The sequence below is a fragment of the Odocoileus virginianus genome, unplaced genomic scaffold (genome assembly GCF_023699985.2).
Source record: "Odocoileus virginianus isolate 20LAN1187 ecotype Illinois unplaced genomic scaffold, Ovbor_1.2 Unplaced_Scaffold_52, whole genome shotgun sequence".
NCBI classification, from domain to species: Eukaryota; Metazoa; Chordata; class Mammalia; order Artiodactyla; family Cervidae; genus Odocoileus; species Odocoileus virginianus.
The window spans coordinates 26,503-40,836 of record NW_027224314.1 but is presented as its reverse complement, the minus strand read 5'-3'; the positions used below and the strand labels follow the sequence as shown (position 1 = coordinate 40,836).

Genomic DNA, 14,334 nt, shown 5'->3' with positions numbered 1-14,334 from the left:
TCTGTGCATTCATTTTATATGGTAGGCACATTCTTTTTAAAATTTTTTTTAATATTAATTTTTTTAGTTTATTTATATTAGTTGGAGGCTAATTACTTTACAATATTTCAGGCACATTCTTTTTTTTTTTTTTTAAACAAACACAAAGTCATGTAACTGCCCATTGCCCAGACGACAGCACTATAGAAAACAGTTGCAAGTTAATTCTTAGAGGTGACTAGAGATTTTTCAGTGTTTACACAAAAGTACATAGTACATATTTTTTTTCTTTTTTTTTACAAAATAAACGTCATTTGCCACCATAACCTTTTCTTTAGAGAGGAAAATTTTTGCAGCAGGTCACGAGGGTTCTATTAAGTCATTTCAATGCTGAGGAAACGAATTTGAGTAATAGAACTAATCACTTCCCTATAGATGGATGTTAAGATGACAATTCAGATTATTTTTCAAACTAATCCTGAGAAAAATCTGTTTACAATTTAAACAGTAATGTTATGTAAAAAGTATTAACAAATCCACTATTACAAATATCAATTTCCTATATGGTCATCTATATATACACACAATAAAATGGTAAATATATGCAAAAATATTAAAAAAAAAAACATGCACAGATCACTTTCCCCTTTGAAATTTGGACTTCCTATATGATACCTGTGTTTTCCTTCCCCACCCCATCCTCTGAAATTTTCTTGTTTCTATCACCCTACCCACACTGAATACTATTCTCTATAACTCTGCATAAAGCCAATGAGAAATAGATTTTATTTTACATTCAAGCTTTAAATCTTAAAATGACCCTGTTATAGCATATGACTTATCAAATGAGCAGCCTTTTTTTTTTTTTTTTCCCCCTTTTTTGCTTGCTTTTTGTTTTTGCAGTTGTCAGTCTTCATGATCCATTCCGTGGCGAGCTGGGAAAAAACGCAGTTGCTAAATCAACGTCTGAACAGGGTAAGGCTCCCAAACGTCTCCCAGGAGTCCCTATCCAACTGTCCTGCGCGTGAGATCACTGCACACAGAAGACAGTCCATCACACGACGTTCAGGCACATTCTTAACCACTGGACCACCAGGGAATTCCTGGCCTGCTTGTCCTTGGGTGTGCAGCTCTCTGGGCTCTGATCCACGGAGAGATTGCAGTGATCACCACCACGAGCAGGACACAGGCCATGTCCGTCACCCCACAAATGCCCAGGTGCTTCCCCTTTCTGGTTTCCTCTCCCACACCCTAATCCTAGGCACAAGAATCTGTCCTCCTTAACTACATTTTGTCCTTTGCAATTTTAAAATTACTTAGGTATTCTGAATATAAGAACTTTCTCGGATCTGTCATTCACGAACATCTCTCCCCTAATAACAAATAGCTTCCCTTTTCGTTACAGGAGACACGAGTGATGAAATCTTCTTTTCCTCCCCACACTCAGAGCCCAATGTGGTGTAGCCAGCAAGTGCCTGTGAGATTCTTCAGAAGTGAAAATGAATTCTGCTGTCTGTCAGTCAGTCTGTGCTCTCAGCTAGCCCCCAGAGCTGTATTTCTGCAGAAATCCACGAGTCTTCTGCAGACAGAGGCGCTTGAGAACAGGTATATTTATTGGAGTCTGAACTTGTGATCTCATCAGAGAGCTTCAGAGCTCAACCCATCTTGCAGGACTTGTCTCCCAAGGGAGCTTTCCTTCTTGAAACTCAGAGGCGTGAATTTAGTCCGTGTGGGCATGTTTAGCAGGGCTAACATGGCATTTCAAGGTTGTTCATCCTTTACCAGGTATCAGACCACATTCAATATATTTCTTTCTGTCACCTTATTTAATCCTCCTTCAAAGACCCATCATTTTGGAAGATTTCAATCCTAATTGATGAGGTGAGAAAGCAGAGGACAGAGAAGTCAGAGGGATTGCTCAGAGTCACATAGGCCGCCAGAGGAAACGTGACCCACAAATCTCGGCATCCTCCATTCAGAGCCCCCACTCTTTATTTCTTCAGTAAAGTTGCCATGCGTGCGTGCATGCTAAGTCACGTTAGCCATGACCAGCTCTTTGCGACGACATGACTGTAGCCCACCAGGCTCCTCTGTCCATGGGATTCTCCAGGCAAGAATACTGGAGTGGGTTGCCACGCCCTCCTCCAGGGGATCTTCCCGACCCAGGAATCCAACCCACGCCTCCTGCAGCTCCAGCAGTGCAGGAGGATGCTTTACCACTGAGCCACTGGGGAGGCCCAGGGTTGACATATGATATTATATTCGTTTCAAGTGCACAGCAAAGTGATCCCATATTTTTAAACATTATGAAATGAATTGCCATGATAATTGTGGTTACCATGTGCCACCACAGAGATTTATTATAAGATTATTGACTATATTCCCTGTATGTACATTCCAGTCCCATGACTTATTTTATAACTGGAAGTTTGTATCTCCTAAGCCCTTCCCTGTTTTACACATCTCCCTACTCCTTCCTCCTCTGGTAACCACCAGTTTGTTCTCTGTGTCTCTGACTCTATTTCTGTCTAGTTTCCCATGCTCTCTTACTTATTTCTGAGGTTCCACATATAAATAAAACTGTGTGGTATTTGTCTTGCTCTGTGTGCCTAGTTTCACTTGGCATCATCCCCTCTAGGTCCATCCATGTTGTCGACAATGACAAGATTTCATTCTTTTTTTTAAATTGCTGAGTAATATTCCACTGTGTGTGTCTGTGTGTGTCTGTGTGTGTGTGTGTGTACACCATTTCTTCCTTTTTGACTCATGTATCGATGGGCACTTAGGTTCCTTCCAGATCTTGGATCCTCTTGGCTGTAAATAGCACTGCAGTGGACAGAGGAGCACATATATCTTTTGTGACTAGTGTTTCTTCTATTCTTGAGAAAAATACGGAGAAGTGGAACTGCTGGATCATATGGTAGTTCTGGTTTTCAGTTTTTCAGGAAACCCTCATTGTCTCCATAGCGGCTGCACCAATATACATTTCCACCAACACCTCACGAGGGTTTCCTTTTCTCTACATCCTCGCCAACATTTCTTACTTGTTGTCTTGTTGATAATAGCTACTTGACAGGTATGAGAAAGTACTTCACTGTGGTCTTGATTTTCTAATCCCTGATGAGGAGATGTTGAGCATCTCTTCATATGTCTATTAGCCATCTGTATCTCTTCTTTGCTGAAATGTCTATTCACTGCTTTGCCCCATTTTAAAATCAGGTTTTGGGTGTTTTCCCCAATACATCCTATGAGTCCTTTAGCTGTTTTGGATATCTATCTCTTTTCGGATGTGTTTCACTTGCTCATATCTTCTCCCACTCAGCAGGTTGCCTTTTTCTTTTGTTGATGGTTTCCCTTGCTCTGTAAAAGCTTTTTAGTTTGATGAACTCCCATTTGTTTATTTTTGCTTTTGTTGCTCTTGCCTGAGGAGACATGTCAAAAAAACTATTGCTAAGACCTATGTCAAAGAGCGTCCTGGCTACGTCTTCTTCTAGGAGCTTTATGGTTTAAGGTGTAACAATTTTGTCTTTAATCTTCTGTGGTTGTTGTTGAGTTTTGAATGTTGTGTAAGAAAGGGGTCTAGTTTTCCCATAACCATTTATTGAAGAGACAGCATTTTCCATGATGGATGTTCTTGGCTCCTTTGTCATAGACTAATAGGCCATGTGAGCGCAGGTTTATTTCTGACAGAGCATCCCCAACTGTACCCTCCGTAAAGGCTGGGGTGAAGTGAGAAGACCCGGCGACTTCAGTGCCCGTCCACAGCTGGTGGCACACCAAGTCTGGATAAGGTACGTCATTGATGCTAGCCACAGTGCACTGGGGCAGGGATGGTCATCCCCACCTGGCACAAGTTCCCCAGGGTGGGATGCGATGGGCTCACTCCAGCAGCCAACCCAGGTCGATACCACCATCCACAGTCCCTCAATTAGCCAATCACGAAGGTTTTCACTGTATATGTTACATCCCCTCTATGCCGTGCCAGGCTGGCTGTTGAGAGGGGGAGGTGAGGAGGAATCGCATGGCCAGTCCCTGCCCTTGAGAGTTGAGTCATTAAACAGAGAGGAGATCTGACACCCTTAGATGTGGTGGCGAGTGCGTCACGGATCCCCTGTGAGGCTGCGTTGCTAGGAGATGAGAGGAGTGACGAGGATCAGGGTAGATGAAGTGGACATGGCGGGGGAGGGGACAGGGTGCTCTGGGTCCTTGCTGTGCCAGTCCCAACTGCAGAATTACCCACAGACTGCAAGAGGGCACCCAGAGGATGAATGGGCGGCTGTAAATGAGGATATCAGCAGTGCCACCCCCTCCCCGCCTCAAAGTCTGTGTCCCCAACCTGCCTATTGGGTGTTGGTGGTCTGGGGGTCACTTCTGAGACAGCATACTCTCCCCAGTTACAGAGTAGGAGCCAGAATCCTGTGATGTGCAGAGATGTGCAGCCCGTCAAATCCTAGACCAGAGACCGAGCCATAGGAACCACAGGCCTGTAGAGAGTACTGGATGGGAGTTGGCTTAAATGCAGTGGCCAAATAACAAATCTGAACGTACCTGTGGCAAGCAACAATATTGAACCATTCATTAAAAGACCTTCCCACAAAGGGAAGTCCTGGGCCTCCTGGTTTCATCAGTGAAATCTATCAAATGTTTCAAGAAGAAATAGCACCCATCCTTCACAGATTCTTCCTGAATAGACAGGAGGGAGGAGGGAACATTTCCTAATTCATCCTATAAGCACAGTATTAGCCCGGTACCAAAGCCAGACTTGACATCACCAGAAAGCTACAGATCCATATCTACCATGAATAGCGATGCATACACCCTCAACACAGTATCAGCAAACCAAATCGAGAAACATTTTGCAAAGGGCTGTGCAAGATTTTTCCCAGGACTGCAGTATTGGACCAACACTCAATTTCAGTTATGGGAAGCAGTGTATTGATATAAGGAAGGACGGAAACCACCTGTCATCTTGACAGACAAAGAAAAAGCATTTGACACAGTGCAAGACCCGTTTATGACAAGTAAGTAAATAACTAAATCAATAAACACGGTCAACCATCTCGGGATAGAGGGGATCGTCGTCGTGGTGCTGCAGGACATCCCCGAGAACCATCCTGCTCTCGTCACGTCACATCTCGTAGTGTCTGAGTGAATGCTTGCCGCTTGAGATCCAGACCAAGGACAGGAGGTCTGCTTCAACCGCCTCTGTTCCACACTGCCGGAAGGGTCTAGCCTGTGCACCGTGCAAAAGGAGAAATGACATCATTGGGAAATGAGGAGCGAAACCTGTGTCCACACAAATACTGGTCCTTACAGGTCTTTCATAGCAGCACTGTTTGTAATCCCCAAATAGTGGAGCAGCCTAAAAAGTCTGTCGGCTGGAGGGTGGTAAACAAAGTATTCTGTATGTAGCCATACGGTGGAGTAGCATAGATGGATGAAAAGTGATGAACTTCTGCTTTCTGCTGCCACGTGGGTGAGCCTGCAAAGCATCACGCTAAGTGAAAGAACCCAGACACAAAAGGCCACTTCCTGCAGGAGTCCGTTGATACGAAATGCCCAGAAAGGGCAAATCTACAGAGACGGAAATTAGACGAGAGGATGCCTGGACCTGCAGGTCCTGTTGGGGATTGACTGCTGATGGGTACACGGAATCTTTTTGTGGGGCTGGCAGTGTTCCACAACTGCACTGTGGTGGTGGTTGCACCACTGTGTGAAGGTACTAAAAGTCACTGCCCTGGAAGTGATGGGTGTGATCTGTGGTATGTAATCATACCTCAGTAAAGCAGTTGAGGAAGCTAATGCAGATGTCCAAGTGAGACATGTGGGAAAAGACATGCCATTGCTTTTGTAACAACGAGGAGTGCCCCTGCTCCTTCCACGTTCTGGGTCTGGCCTCCTCCACACCTGCTAGATGCTCCCTCCAGAAACAGTCACTGTGCACGTCAGGACGGAATCCCCAGTGAGCGCACACATCTAATGTGTCTCTGTGTTGACTCACAGGTGCCCGTTGTGACCACAAGTCAATGGCTCTGGACAGTCTCTCAGAACCCACCCTGCATCTGAAATTCCACTTAGTTGTTTTCCCATTCTTCTCAAATCACGTGAACCTAGGTTCCATTTTCCTGGTCACCCAAGGGTTATGTATAGAATGGAAGAGCACAGGGCAGAGGTGGGAAACCAGAGGAAAGCAAAACCAAGATTCAGGAGGGAATCAAAGTAAATGACAGACAAGGAGTCTTAGAAGTAATGGACTGAGAGGGAGGAGGAAAGCCAGGATGCGCTTCTGTCACAGACTCTGACCAAGGAAAGTGTTTTTGAAGATGGGATGTGTCTGTGGCCAATACAGCACCGGGTACTATGGTTTGGCCCACGGAGCTAGTGGGATGCGTTAGCAAGGGGATGTTGTGTGGATGGGTACTCAGAGGAGGAATCAAGAGGTAACCAGATAAGGATGCTCATGGAGTCTGTACTTTTAAGAAGCATGGCTTGAAAGGATGGCGCAGCGTATTGGAAGTAGAGGTCTGTGTGCTTTCAGGGTATGCTATTTTCTCTTCTCCAAACCAAAGAGACCAGGATGCCAGTTCCAAAGGAATCATCAGGACTATTGACTAGAAGACAGAATGGAGAATGGGAATCATCTCCACAGGTGAGTATTCACGTTGAGGTGAAGGGAGAGTGGTGGTTTCAAAGCAGCATTGGAGTTCCAAGAAGACCCTCCTCTCCCTCTGGGCCCCAGTCTGCGACCCTTGGTCACAGGACGAGCCAGGGTTGTGGTGGGGGGGCATGGGTTGCTGAAATCACAGCCTCAATGTATGGTCCTCAGAATCAACGGACACTTTAGCATATTTGTTCTCCCTAGCTGATCTGATCTTCCTCATGAGTGCTCACCATTCATACTGGTTAGTAACCAGAAAACTCCTACTAAAGTTGCTTCTAACTTGGAAAGTGTGGTTGCATGCAACCAACTCAATATCCATAGATACAAATGCTCAGTCTGTTCTGGTGAAAATGCTCTCTACTTCTTTCAGCCATGGAACAGGGGTGTGTGTCACTTACAAGACTTGCGGTAATGTGGGAGAGGCATACCTTTTTTCCTCACAGTGGCCTCATTGGTCCCCAAGGAAAAGATGACTCTCCTGTCCTGGCTCCAGCTGTTGATGCTGAACTGCACCGCACGTGGGTGGGGGTGGTGAAACTTGCATTTTTGTCTCCCTCCTCTTGCTGTGGATCCAGTGCTCCCTGGCTGACTGAGCCTCAGCCACTCTGCTGAGATCTGCAGACCCCTCTGAAGCTGGGTCTCATCGTCCAGCCTATCCCTGGGCAGGGATGTCCACTCCTCAGCCTCAGCCTCAAGGACTCCTAGCCCATTGCCTGCTTAGGTTTCGTCTGGATTCTGTCCCTTTCCTCATTTCTCCCTCAGGTGATGCAGAGCCCTCCCTTGGATCTCACCTGCAGCAAAGCAGGCACCAAGATCAGCTCCAGAAAACGAAATTCCTAAACTACAGCCACCCATCTGCCCAAAGACAACATTGGGTCATTGAGCAGTGTGCCCCTGCAGTCCCAAGGGTGAATGGGGTGGAATCCTCCTTTCCCTGGTGTTCCTCTGCATTTCTTGTCACACCTCCCTTGTCTGAGCTCTCTCACCTCTGCCTGCCACTGCTTCTGTGGGCCATTTCCCACTGTGACCGGGATGCTGTTTTCTTCGGCTTGTCTTTCATTTGACCCAAGACTTCCCATACAATATCCAGGTCAAAGGGGGAATAGGGTAGAATGTGTACCTTGTCAAGTCCTGTTAGGATACTTTGGTGTCACGTAAGCCCCACGCCCCTGAAATATAAAAACAGAGGGATAAAGAACACAAGAGTCAAGTATGCCAACGGTGCCTGGGATGTTGGCTAAGATGAGCACTGAAGAGTGTCTGCGGGATCAGGAAGTATGGGATTTTAATGATGGGCTAGGCAAGGCCAGTTACAGTGGAGTGACTGGGACAAAAGCTTCATGGAAGGGGGCTGAGTAGAGAATATCTCAGCAGAATTTGAAGCAGTTTTGTTTTGGAGGGCAACCGGTGATGTGCCAGTAGCTGCAGAATAGGGTGTTAGAAGAGGATGGGTTTCCCCCTGTGCTGTGGAATGCTGCGATGTAGAGGGAACAGGTGATGGTTCAGGCGAGAGGGCTGATAACTGCAGGTTGAAAGTCCATGGGAAGGTGCAAGGGATGGGATCCCGAGCAGAGGTGAGGGGCTCGGTGCAGTCAGGAGCACTCCGGCAGACGGGTAGCAGACTTCTAGGGCAGAAACATGCACTTTGGGATTGGGAGACTTGGGAAATCCCACGGAGTTGCTGCTTTCTTCTCCTCGAATTATTGGCGGGTGGGGCTGGTGGTCATCAGGATGGAGGAAGGTTACTCATGTGTAGTGTAGTAGTGTAGGTAGGTGAGACTGAAAATGAACAGCAGTTCTACTCTGGCCACGGGTTTAAGACAAAACACTTCTGTAAAGTTTGTAAAGTTGGGTGCTCAACGCTCAGGTGCTCAGACACAGGCAGGGAGTCAGTAGTCAGGAGTGTGCAAGGAGCACAAGAGGTGTGTTTGTGGGGACAACTTCCAGCCCTGGCTCAGCGGATCCGATCGGGGACGGGCCTGGCGGATGGTAAGGAAGGACGTGTGGTAGTAGAGGTGAGGGTTTCCAGAATGTTCAGGTATCCGTGCACTGGCACTAGAGCTAGGGAGCTGGAGGACCGGACATCATGTTGAGGGTGATGAGAGGGAAGAAGGCTAGAAACAGGACACCAAGAGGGGCGCGGTCTTTCCTGATGCCCGGGGGCTGGGGGCGGGGGTGGGGACACCGTAGGCAGGGGGATGCTCTGGTGGGGAGGAGGGGAACTTCGAAGAGGACGGAGAGTCTCCGGGATGACCGTGGGAGCCTCGTGGGCACTGAGGACGGCTCAGAAGAGTGAGGGCTGAGAGAACAGTGAGTGTACCACGGGAGGAACGCGTTCACAGGGCTGGGGTGGGCGGAAGGAGAAATACAGGGGACTTTTACGGGTTCCGCACTTGCGGGGCTTCGGCAGTGGGCGACAGGACCCTGACATACACGGTCGGGTTCTTCAGTGAAGACTTTGAAACCGGGTCCAGGAGAAAACTTCCAACCAACCCCGGCCAGGAGACTGGCACGGGCCCAACTGGGTTGTTCCGCGCATGCCCAGAACCAGCCAATGGGAGCGCAGCACCGCCCACCAAGCTCCGGATTTCTGAGACTCCCTGATTTCCTGCCCGTGTTTCCTTGGTTCCGCAAGCTGCTGGAGTCTGCGGTCCACGGGTAGTTTGGCTGGGCCCCTTCGAGAGGTTGCCTTCCTTTCTCTGGTCCTGATGGGAATCCTTCTTCACTTCCGCATGCACGATGTCCAGTCCTCTCCGCGAAAACCCAAGGAAAACGTTGGTTTTTCTTCCGGGCTTGCGGCGTTTTAGTTTCTGTGGTCGGCAGGTGGCAGTGTTGCTCCAAGTGTCACCATCCCGTTTCTCCCCCGCCCTTGGCGGTTGAAAAAAACGCCAGGAAACCTTTTGCCATAAGAAGCAGCATATAGTTTTCTCTGCTTGAGCAAGTTGCCTGGTTCAAACTGCATCTGAGCCCTTCAGAGAGCCCTTTGTGAAAACTTTGAACAAAGCCATTGACACTGAAAATTACAATAAAATAATATAAGCTGATATATTGAATAATGGTGGAGAGAGTGAGCTCCCTTGTCCGTCTTCTGATCCTAGAGGAAATGTAGTATTTAAATAGAACTTTATTATGACAGTGAGTTTAGACTTGAAAATGTTTAAGTGACGTGGAAATGAAAGTTGCTCAGTCCTGTCAGATTCTTTAGGACCCCTTGGACAATAGAAGGGGAAAGACTAGAGCTCTCTTCAAGAAAATTAGAGATACCAAGGGAACATTTCATGCAAAGATGGACTCAATAAAGGGCAGAAATTGTAGGGACCTAACAGAAGCAGAAGATGTTAAGAGGTGGGAAGAGTACACAGAACTGTACAAAAAAGCTCTTCTCGACCTAGATAATCACGATGGTGTGATCACTCACCTAGAGCCAGACATCCTGGAATGTGAAGTCAAGTGGGCCTTAGGAAGCATCACTATGGACAAAGCTAGTGGAGGTGATGGAATGCCAGTTGAGCTATTTCAAACCCTGAAAGACGATTCTGTGAAAGTGCTGCACTCAAAATGCCAGCAAACATGGAAAACTCACCAGTGGCCACAGAGCTGGAAAAGGTCAGTTTTCATTCCAATCCCAAAGAAAGGCAAGGCCAAAGAATGCACAAACTACCGCACAATTGCACTCATCTCACACGCTAGTAAAGTGATGCTTAAAATTCTCCAAGCCAGTCTTCAGCAGTACGTGAACCGTGAACTTCCAGATAGTTCAAGCTGGTTTTAGAAAAGGCAGAGGAACCAGAGATCAAATTGCCAACATCCGCTGGATATTCGAAAAAGCAAGAGTGTTCCCCAAAAAATCTATTTCTGCCTTATTGACTATGCCAAAGCCTTTGACTATGTGGATCAGAATAAACTGTGGAAAATTCTGAAAGAGATGGGAATACCAGGCCACCTGACCTGCCTCTTGAGAAACCTGTATGCAGGTCAGGAAGCAACAGTTAGTATTGGACATGGAACAGACTGGTTCCAAATAGGAAAAGGAGTACATCAAGGGTGTATATTTTCACCCTGCTTATTTAACTTATAGGCAGAGTACATCATGAGAAACACTGGGCTGGATGAAGCACAAAGTGGAATCAAGATTGCCGGGAGAAATATCAATAATCTCAGATATGCAGATGACACCACCCTTATGGCAGAAAGTGAAGGAAGAACTAAAGAGCCTCTTGATGAAAGTGAAAGAGGAGAGTGAAAAACTTGGCTTAAAGCTCAACCTTCAGAAAACTAAGATCATAGCATGCGGGCCCATCACTTCATGGCAGAGGAAATCGTGGCTGACTTTATTTTCTGGGGCTCCAAAATGACTGCCGTAATTGCAGCCATATATTTAAAAGACGCTTACTCCTTGGAAGGAGAGTTATGACCAATCTAGACTGCATGTGAAAAAGCAGGGATATTACATTGTCAACAAAGGTCCATCTAGTCAAGGCTATGGTTTTTCCAGTGGTCATGTATGGATGTGAGAGTTGGAGTATAAAGAAAGCTGAGCGCCGAAGAATTGATGCTTTTGAACTGTGGTGTTGGAGAAGACTCTTGAGAGTCCCTTGGACTGCAAGGAGATCCAACCAGTCCATCCTAAAGGGGTCAGTCCTGGGTGTTCATTGGAAGGACTGATGTTGAAGCTGAAACTCCAATATTTTGGTCACCTGATGCGAAGAGCTGGCTCAATGGAAAAGGCCCTGATGCTGGGAAAGATTGAGCGCAGGAGGAGAACGGGAGGACAGAGGATAAGATGGTCGAATGGCATCACCGAGTCGATGGACTTGGGTTTTGGTAGTCTCTGGGAGTTGGTGATGGACAGGGAGACTTGGCATGCTGTTTCGTGGGGTTGCAAAGAGTCGGACACGACTGAACAGCTGAGCTGAACTAGACTGTGTAGGCTGCCAGGCTCCTCTGCCCATGGGATTCTCCATTCAAGAATATTGGAGTGGGTTGCCATTGCCTTCTCCAGCGGATCTTCCGAACCCAGGGATTGAACCTGGGTGTCCTGCATTGCAGGCTGACTCCTTACTATCTGAGCCACCTACAATAATAACATGACAGGGACAAGTGCCAAGCTAAGATCCTGCTGGCTCATTGATGCTGGACACCACCCAAGAAGCAGGTGGTATTACTGCCCTCATTTTTTGCCTTTGGGAACTGTAACCCACAGAAGAAGAGTCAGCTGTCCAGGTTCTCCGGGTTCCTCCAAAAGTGTCCCTCCATTCAGGTCTCAATTCTGTCAGATTGTAGTCTGCACACTGCTTTGCAGGATGCTTTCCTATCCCCAATAGGAGAAGGAAATAAAATAATGGGAATGAGGGTAAAGTCAAAGTGTAGTTGCTCAGCCCTGTCTGACTCTTTGAGACCCCCTGGACTGTAGCCCGCTAGGCTCCTATATCCACGGGGATTCTCCAGGCAAGAAGATTGGAGTGGGTTGCCATTCCCTTCTCCAGGGATCTTCCTGACCCATGTATTGACCCTGGGTCTCTCTGGGATTGTACCGAGGTCTTCCACATTGCTGGCAGATTCTTTACCATTGGAGCCGCCAGGGAAGCCCAAATGAATGTAAAATAGCCTGCAAACTTTAAAAAATGTATAATAACATGGTTATTACAATAAGATGCTAAATGAAAACGGAGAGGACCACATAGAAAACAATTCATCCACTGTATCAGTATTGTGACACAACACAATTTTAAAGTAAAGCACCTGGAACAAATCTGGTACTTTTCATTTGGTCTACAGGTATATATTGAGAACAGACTGCTGGTCATTTCTTGGTTAATCCTGCAAATACTGGTGTGAGGAAAAACACGGCAAAAGATATAGCACCTGTCCTTAGTTGTATTATATTTTCCCTTCAGGTAGGGGAATCAGAGATGAGAAATATAGCTCTGGGGGCTAGCTGAGAGCACAGACCGACAGACAGCAGGATTCCTTTTCACTTCTGAAGACTCTCACGGGCACTTGCTGGCTACACAACATTGGGCTCTGTGTGTGGAGAGGAAAAGTTGTTTGCATCAGTCCCATCTCCTGCAATGAAAAGGGAAGCTGTTTGTTATTAAGGGAAAGATGTTTCTGAATCACAGGTATGAGAAAGGTCTTATATTCAGAATACGTAAGGAATTTTAAAATTGCATAGGCCAAAATGTAATGAAGGAGGACAGATCCTTTTGCCAGGGATTCAGGTGTGGAAGGAGAAACCAGAAAGGGGCAGCACCTGGGCATTTTCAGGGTGATGGACGTGGCCTGTTCCTGGTCATGGTAGTGATCACTGGAATTCGCCATGTGTCAGATCTCAGAGAGCTTCACAGCCAAAGACAAGGAGGCCAGGACTTCCTGGATGGTTAAGTGGTTTAGAATATGCGTGCCATATAAAATTAACACACAGAAATTCCTTGCATTCCTATATACTAGCAATGAAAAATCGGAGAAATTAAGGAATCAATTCCATTCACCATCGCAACAAAAACAATAAAATACTTAGGAATAAATGTAGCTAAGAAACAAAAGTCCTTTATACAGAAAACTATTAAAATAAAAATGATGAAAGACATCAAAGATAGCACAAATAGAGAAATGTACCATGGTCTTGGAGTGAAGAATCAATATAGTGAAAATGACTCTACTACCCAAAGTAATCTATAGATTCATCACAATCCTGATCGAACTGCCAATGGTATTTTTCACAGAACTAGAACAAATAAGTTCACAGTCTGTCTGGAAACACCAAAGACCCAGAATGCTCAAAGCAATCTTGAGAGAGAAGAATGGAACTGGAGGAATCAACCTTCCTGACTCAGACTATACTACAAAGCCACAGTCATCAAGATGGTATGGTACTGTCACAAAGACAGAAATATAGATCAGTGGAACAAAACAGAAATTTCAACAATAAATCCCTGCACCTATGAACACCTTATCTTTGACAAAAGAGGCACCAATATACAATAGATGAAACACAGTCTCTTCAACACGTGATGCTGGGAAAACTGGTCAACTACATGTAACAGAATGAAACTGGAACACTTTCCAACACCATATGCAAAAACAAACTCAAAACAGATTAAAGACCTAAGTGTAAGATCAGATCCTACAAAACTCTTCAGAGGAAAACATAGGCAGAACACTCTCTGATATAAATCACAGCAAGATCCTCTATGATCCACCTCCCAGAGTAATGGAAATAAAAACAAAAATAAACAAATGGGACCTAATTAAACTTAAAAGCTCTTGCACAACAAAGGAAACTATAAACAAGGTGAAAAGACAGCCCTCAGAATAGGAGAAAATAATAGCAAATGAAACAACTGACAAAGAATGACTCTCCAAAATATACAAACAGCTCATGTAGCTCAATACCAAAACTATGAACAATCCAATAAAATGTAGGCTAGTGACCTAAGCAGACATTTCTCCAAAGATATAGAGATGGCTAATAAACACATGAAAAGATGCTCAGCATCATAGATTATTAGAAAAATGCAAATGAAAAACACAATGAGGTATCATCTCACGCTGGTCAGAACGGCCATCATCAAAATGTCTACAAACAATAAATGCTGGAGAGGGTCGAGAGAAAAGGGAACCTTCTTCCACGGTTGGTGGGAAAGCAAACTGGTATAGCCACTATGGAGAACAGTGTGCAGATTCCTTAAAAA

At 45.8% G+C, this 14,334-nt stretch overlaps 1 long non-coding RNA gene across 1 annotated transcript in view; it reads left to right on the top strand.

Annotated features, from left to right (window-relative positions):
- Positions 1–5,950, top strand: part of LOC139033731 (uncharacterized) — a 32,669-nt gene extending 26,719 nt beyond the window's left edge. The window contains exons 2-3 of the long non-coding RNA XR_011486213.1: positions 1,385–3,770; positions 4,374–5,950. This is a non-coding gene — a long non-coding RNA (uncharacterized lncRNA). The remainder of the gene's footprint in view (positions 1–1,384; positions 3,771–4,373) is intronic.
- The last annotated feature ends 8,384 nt before the right edge of the window (positions 5,951–14,334 follow it).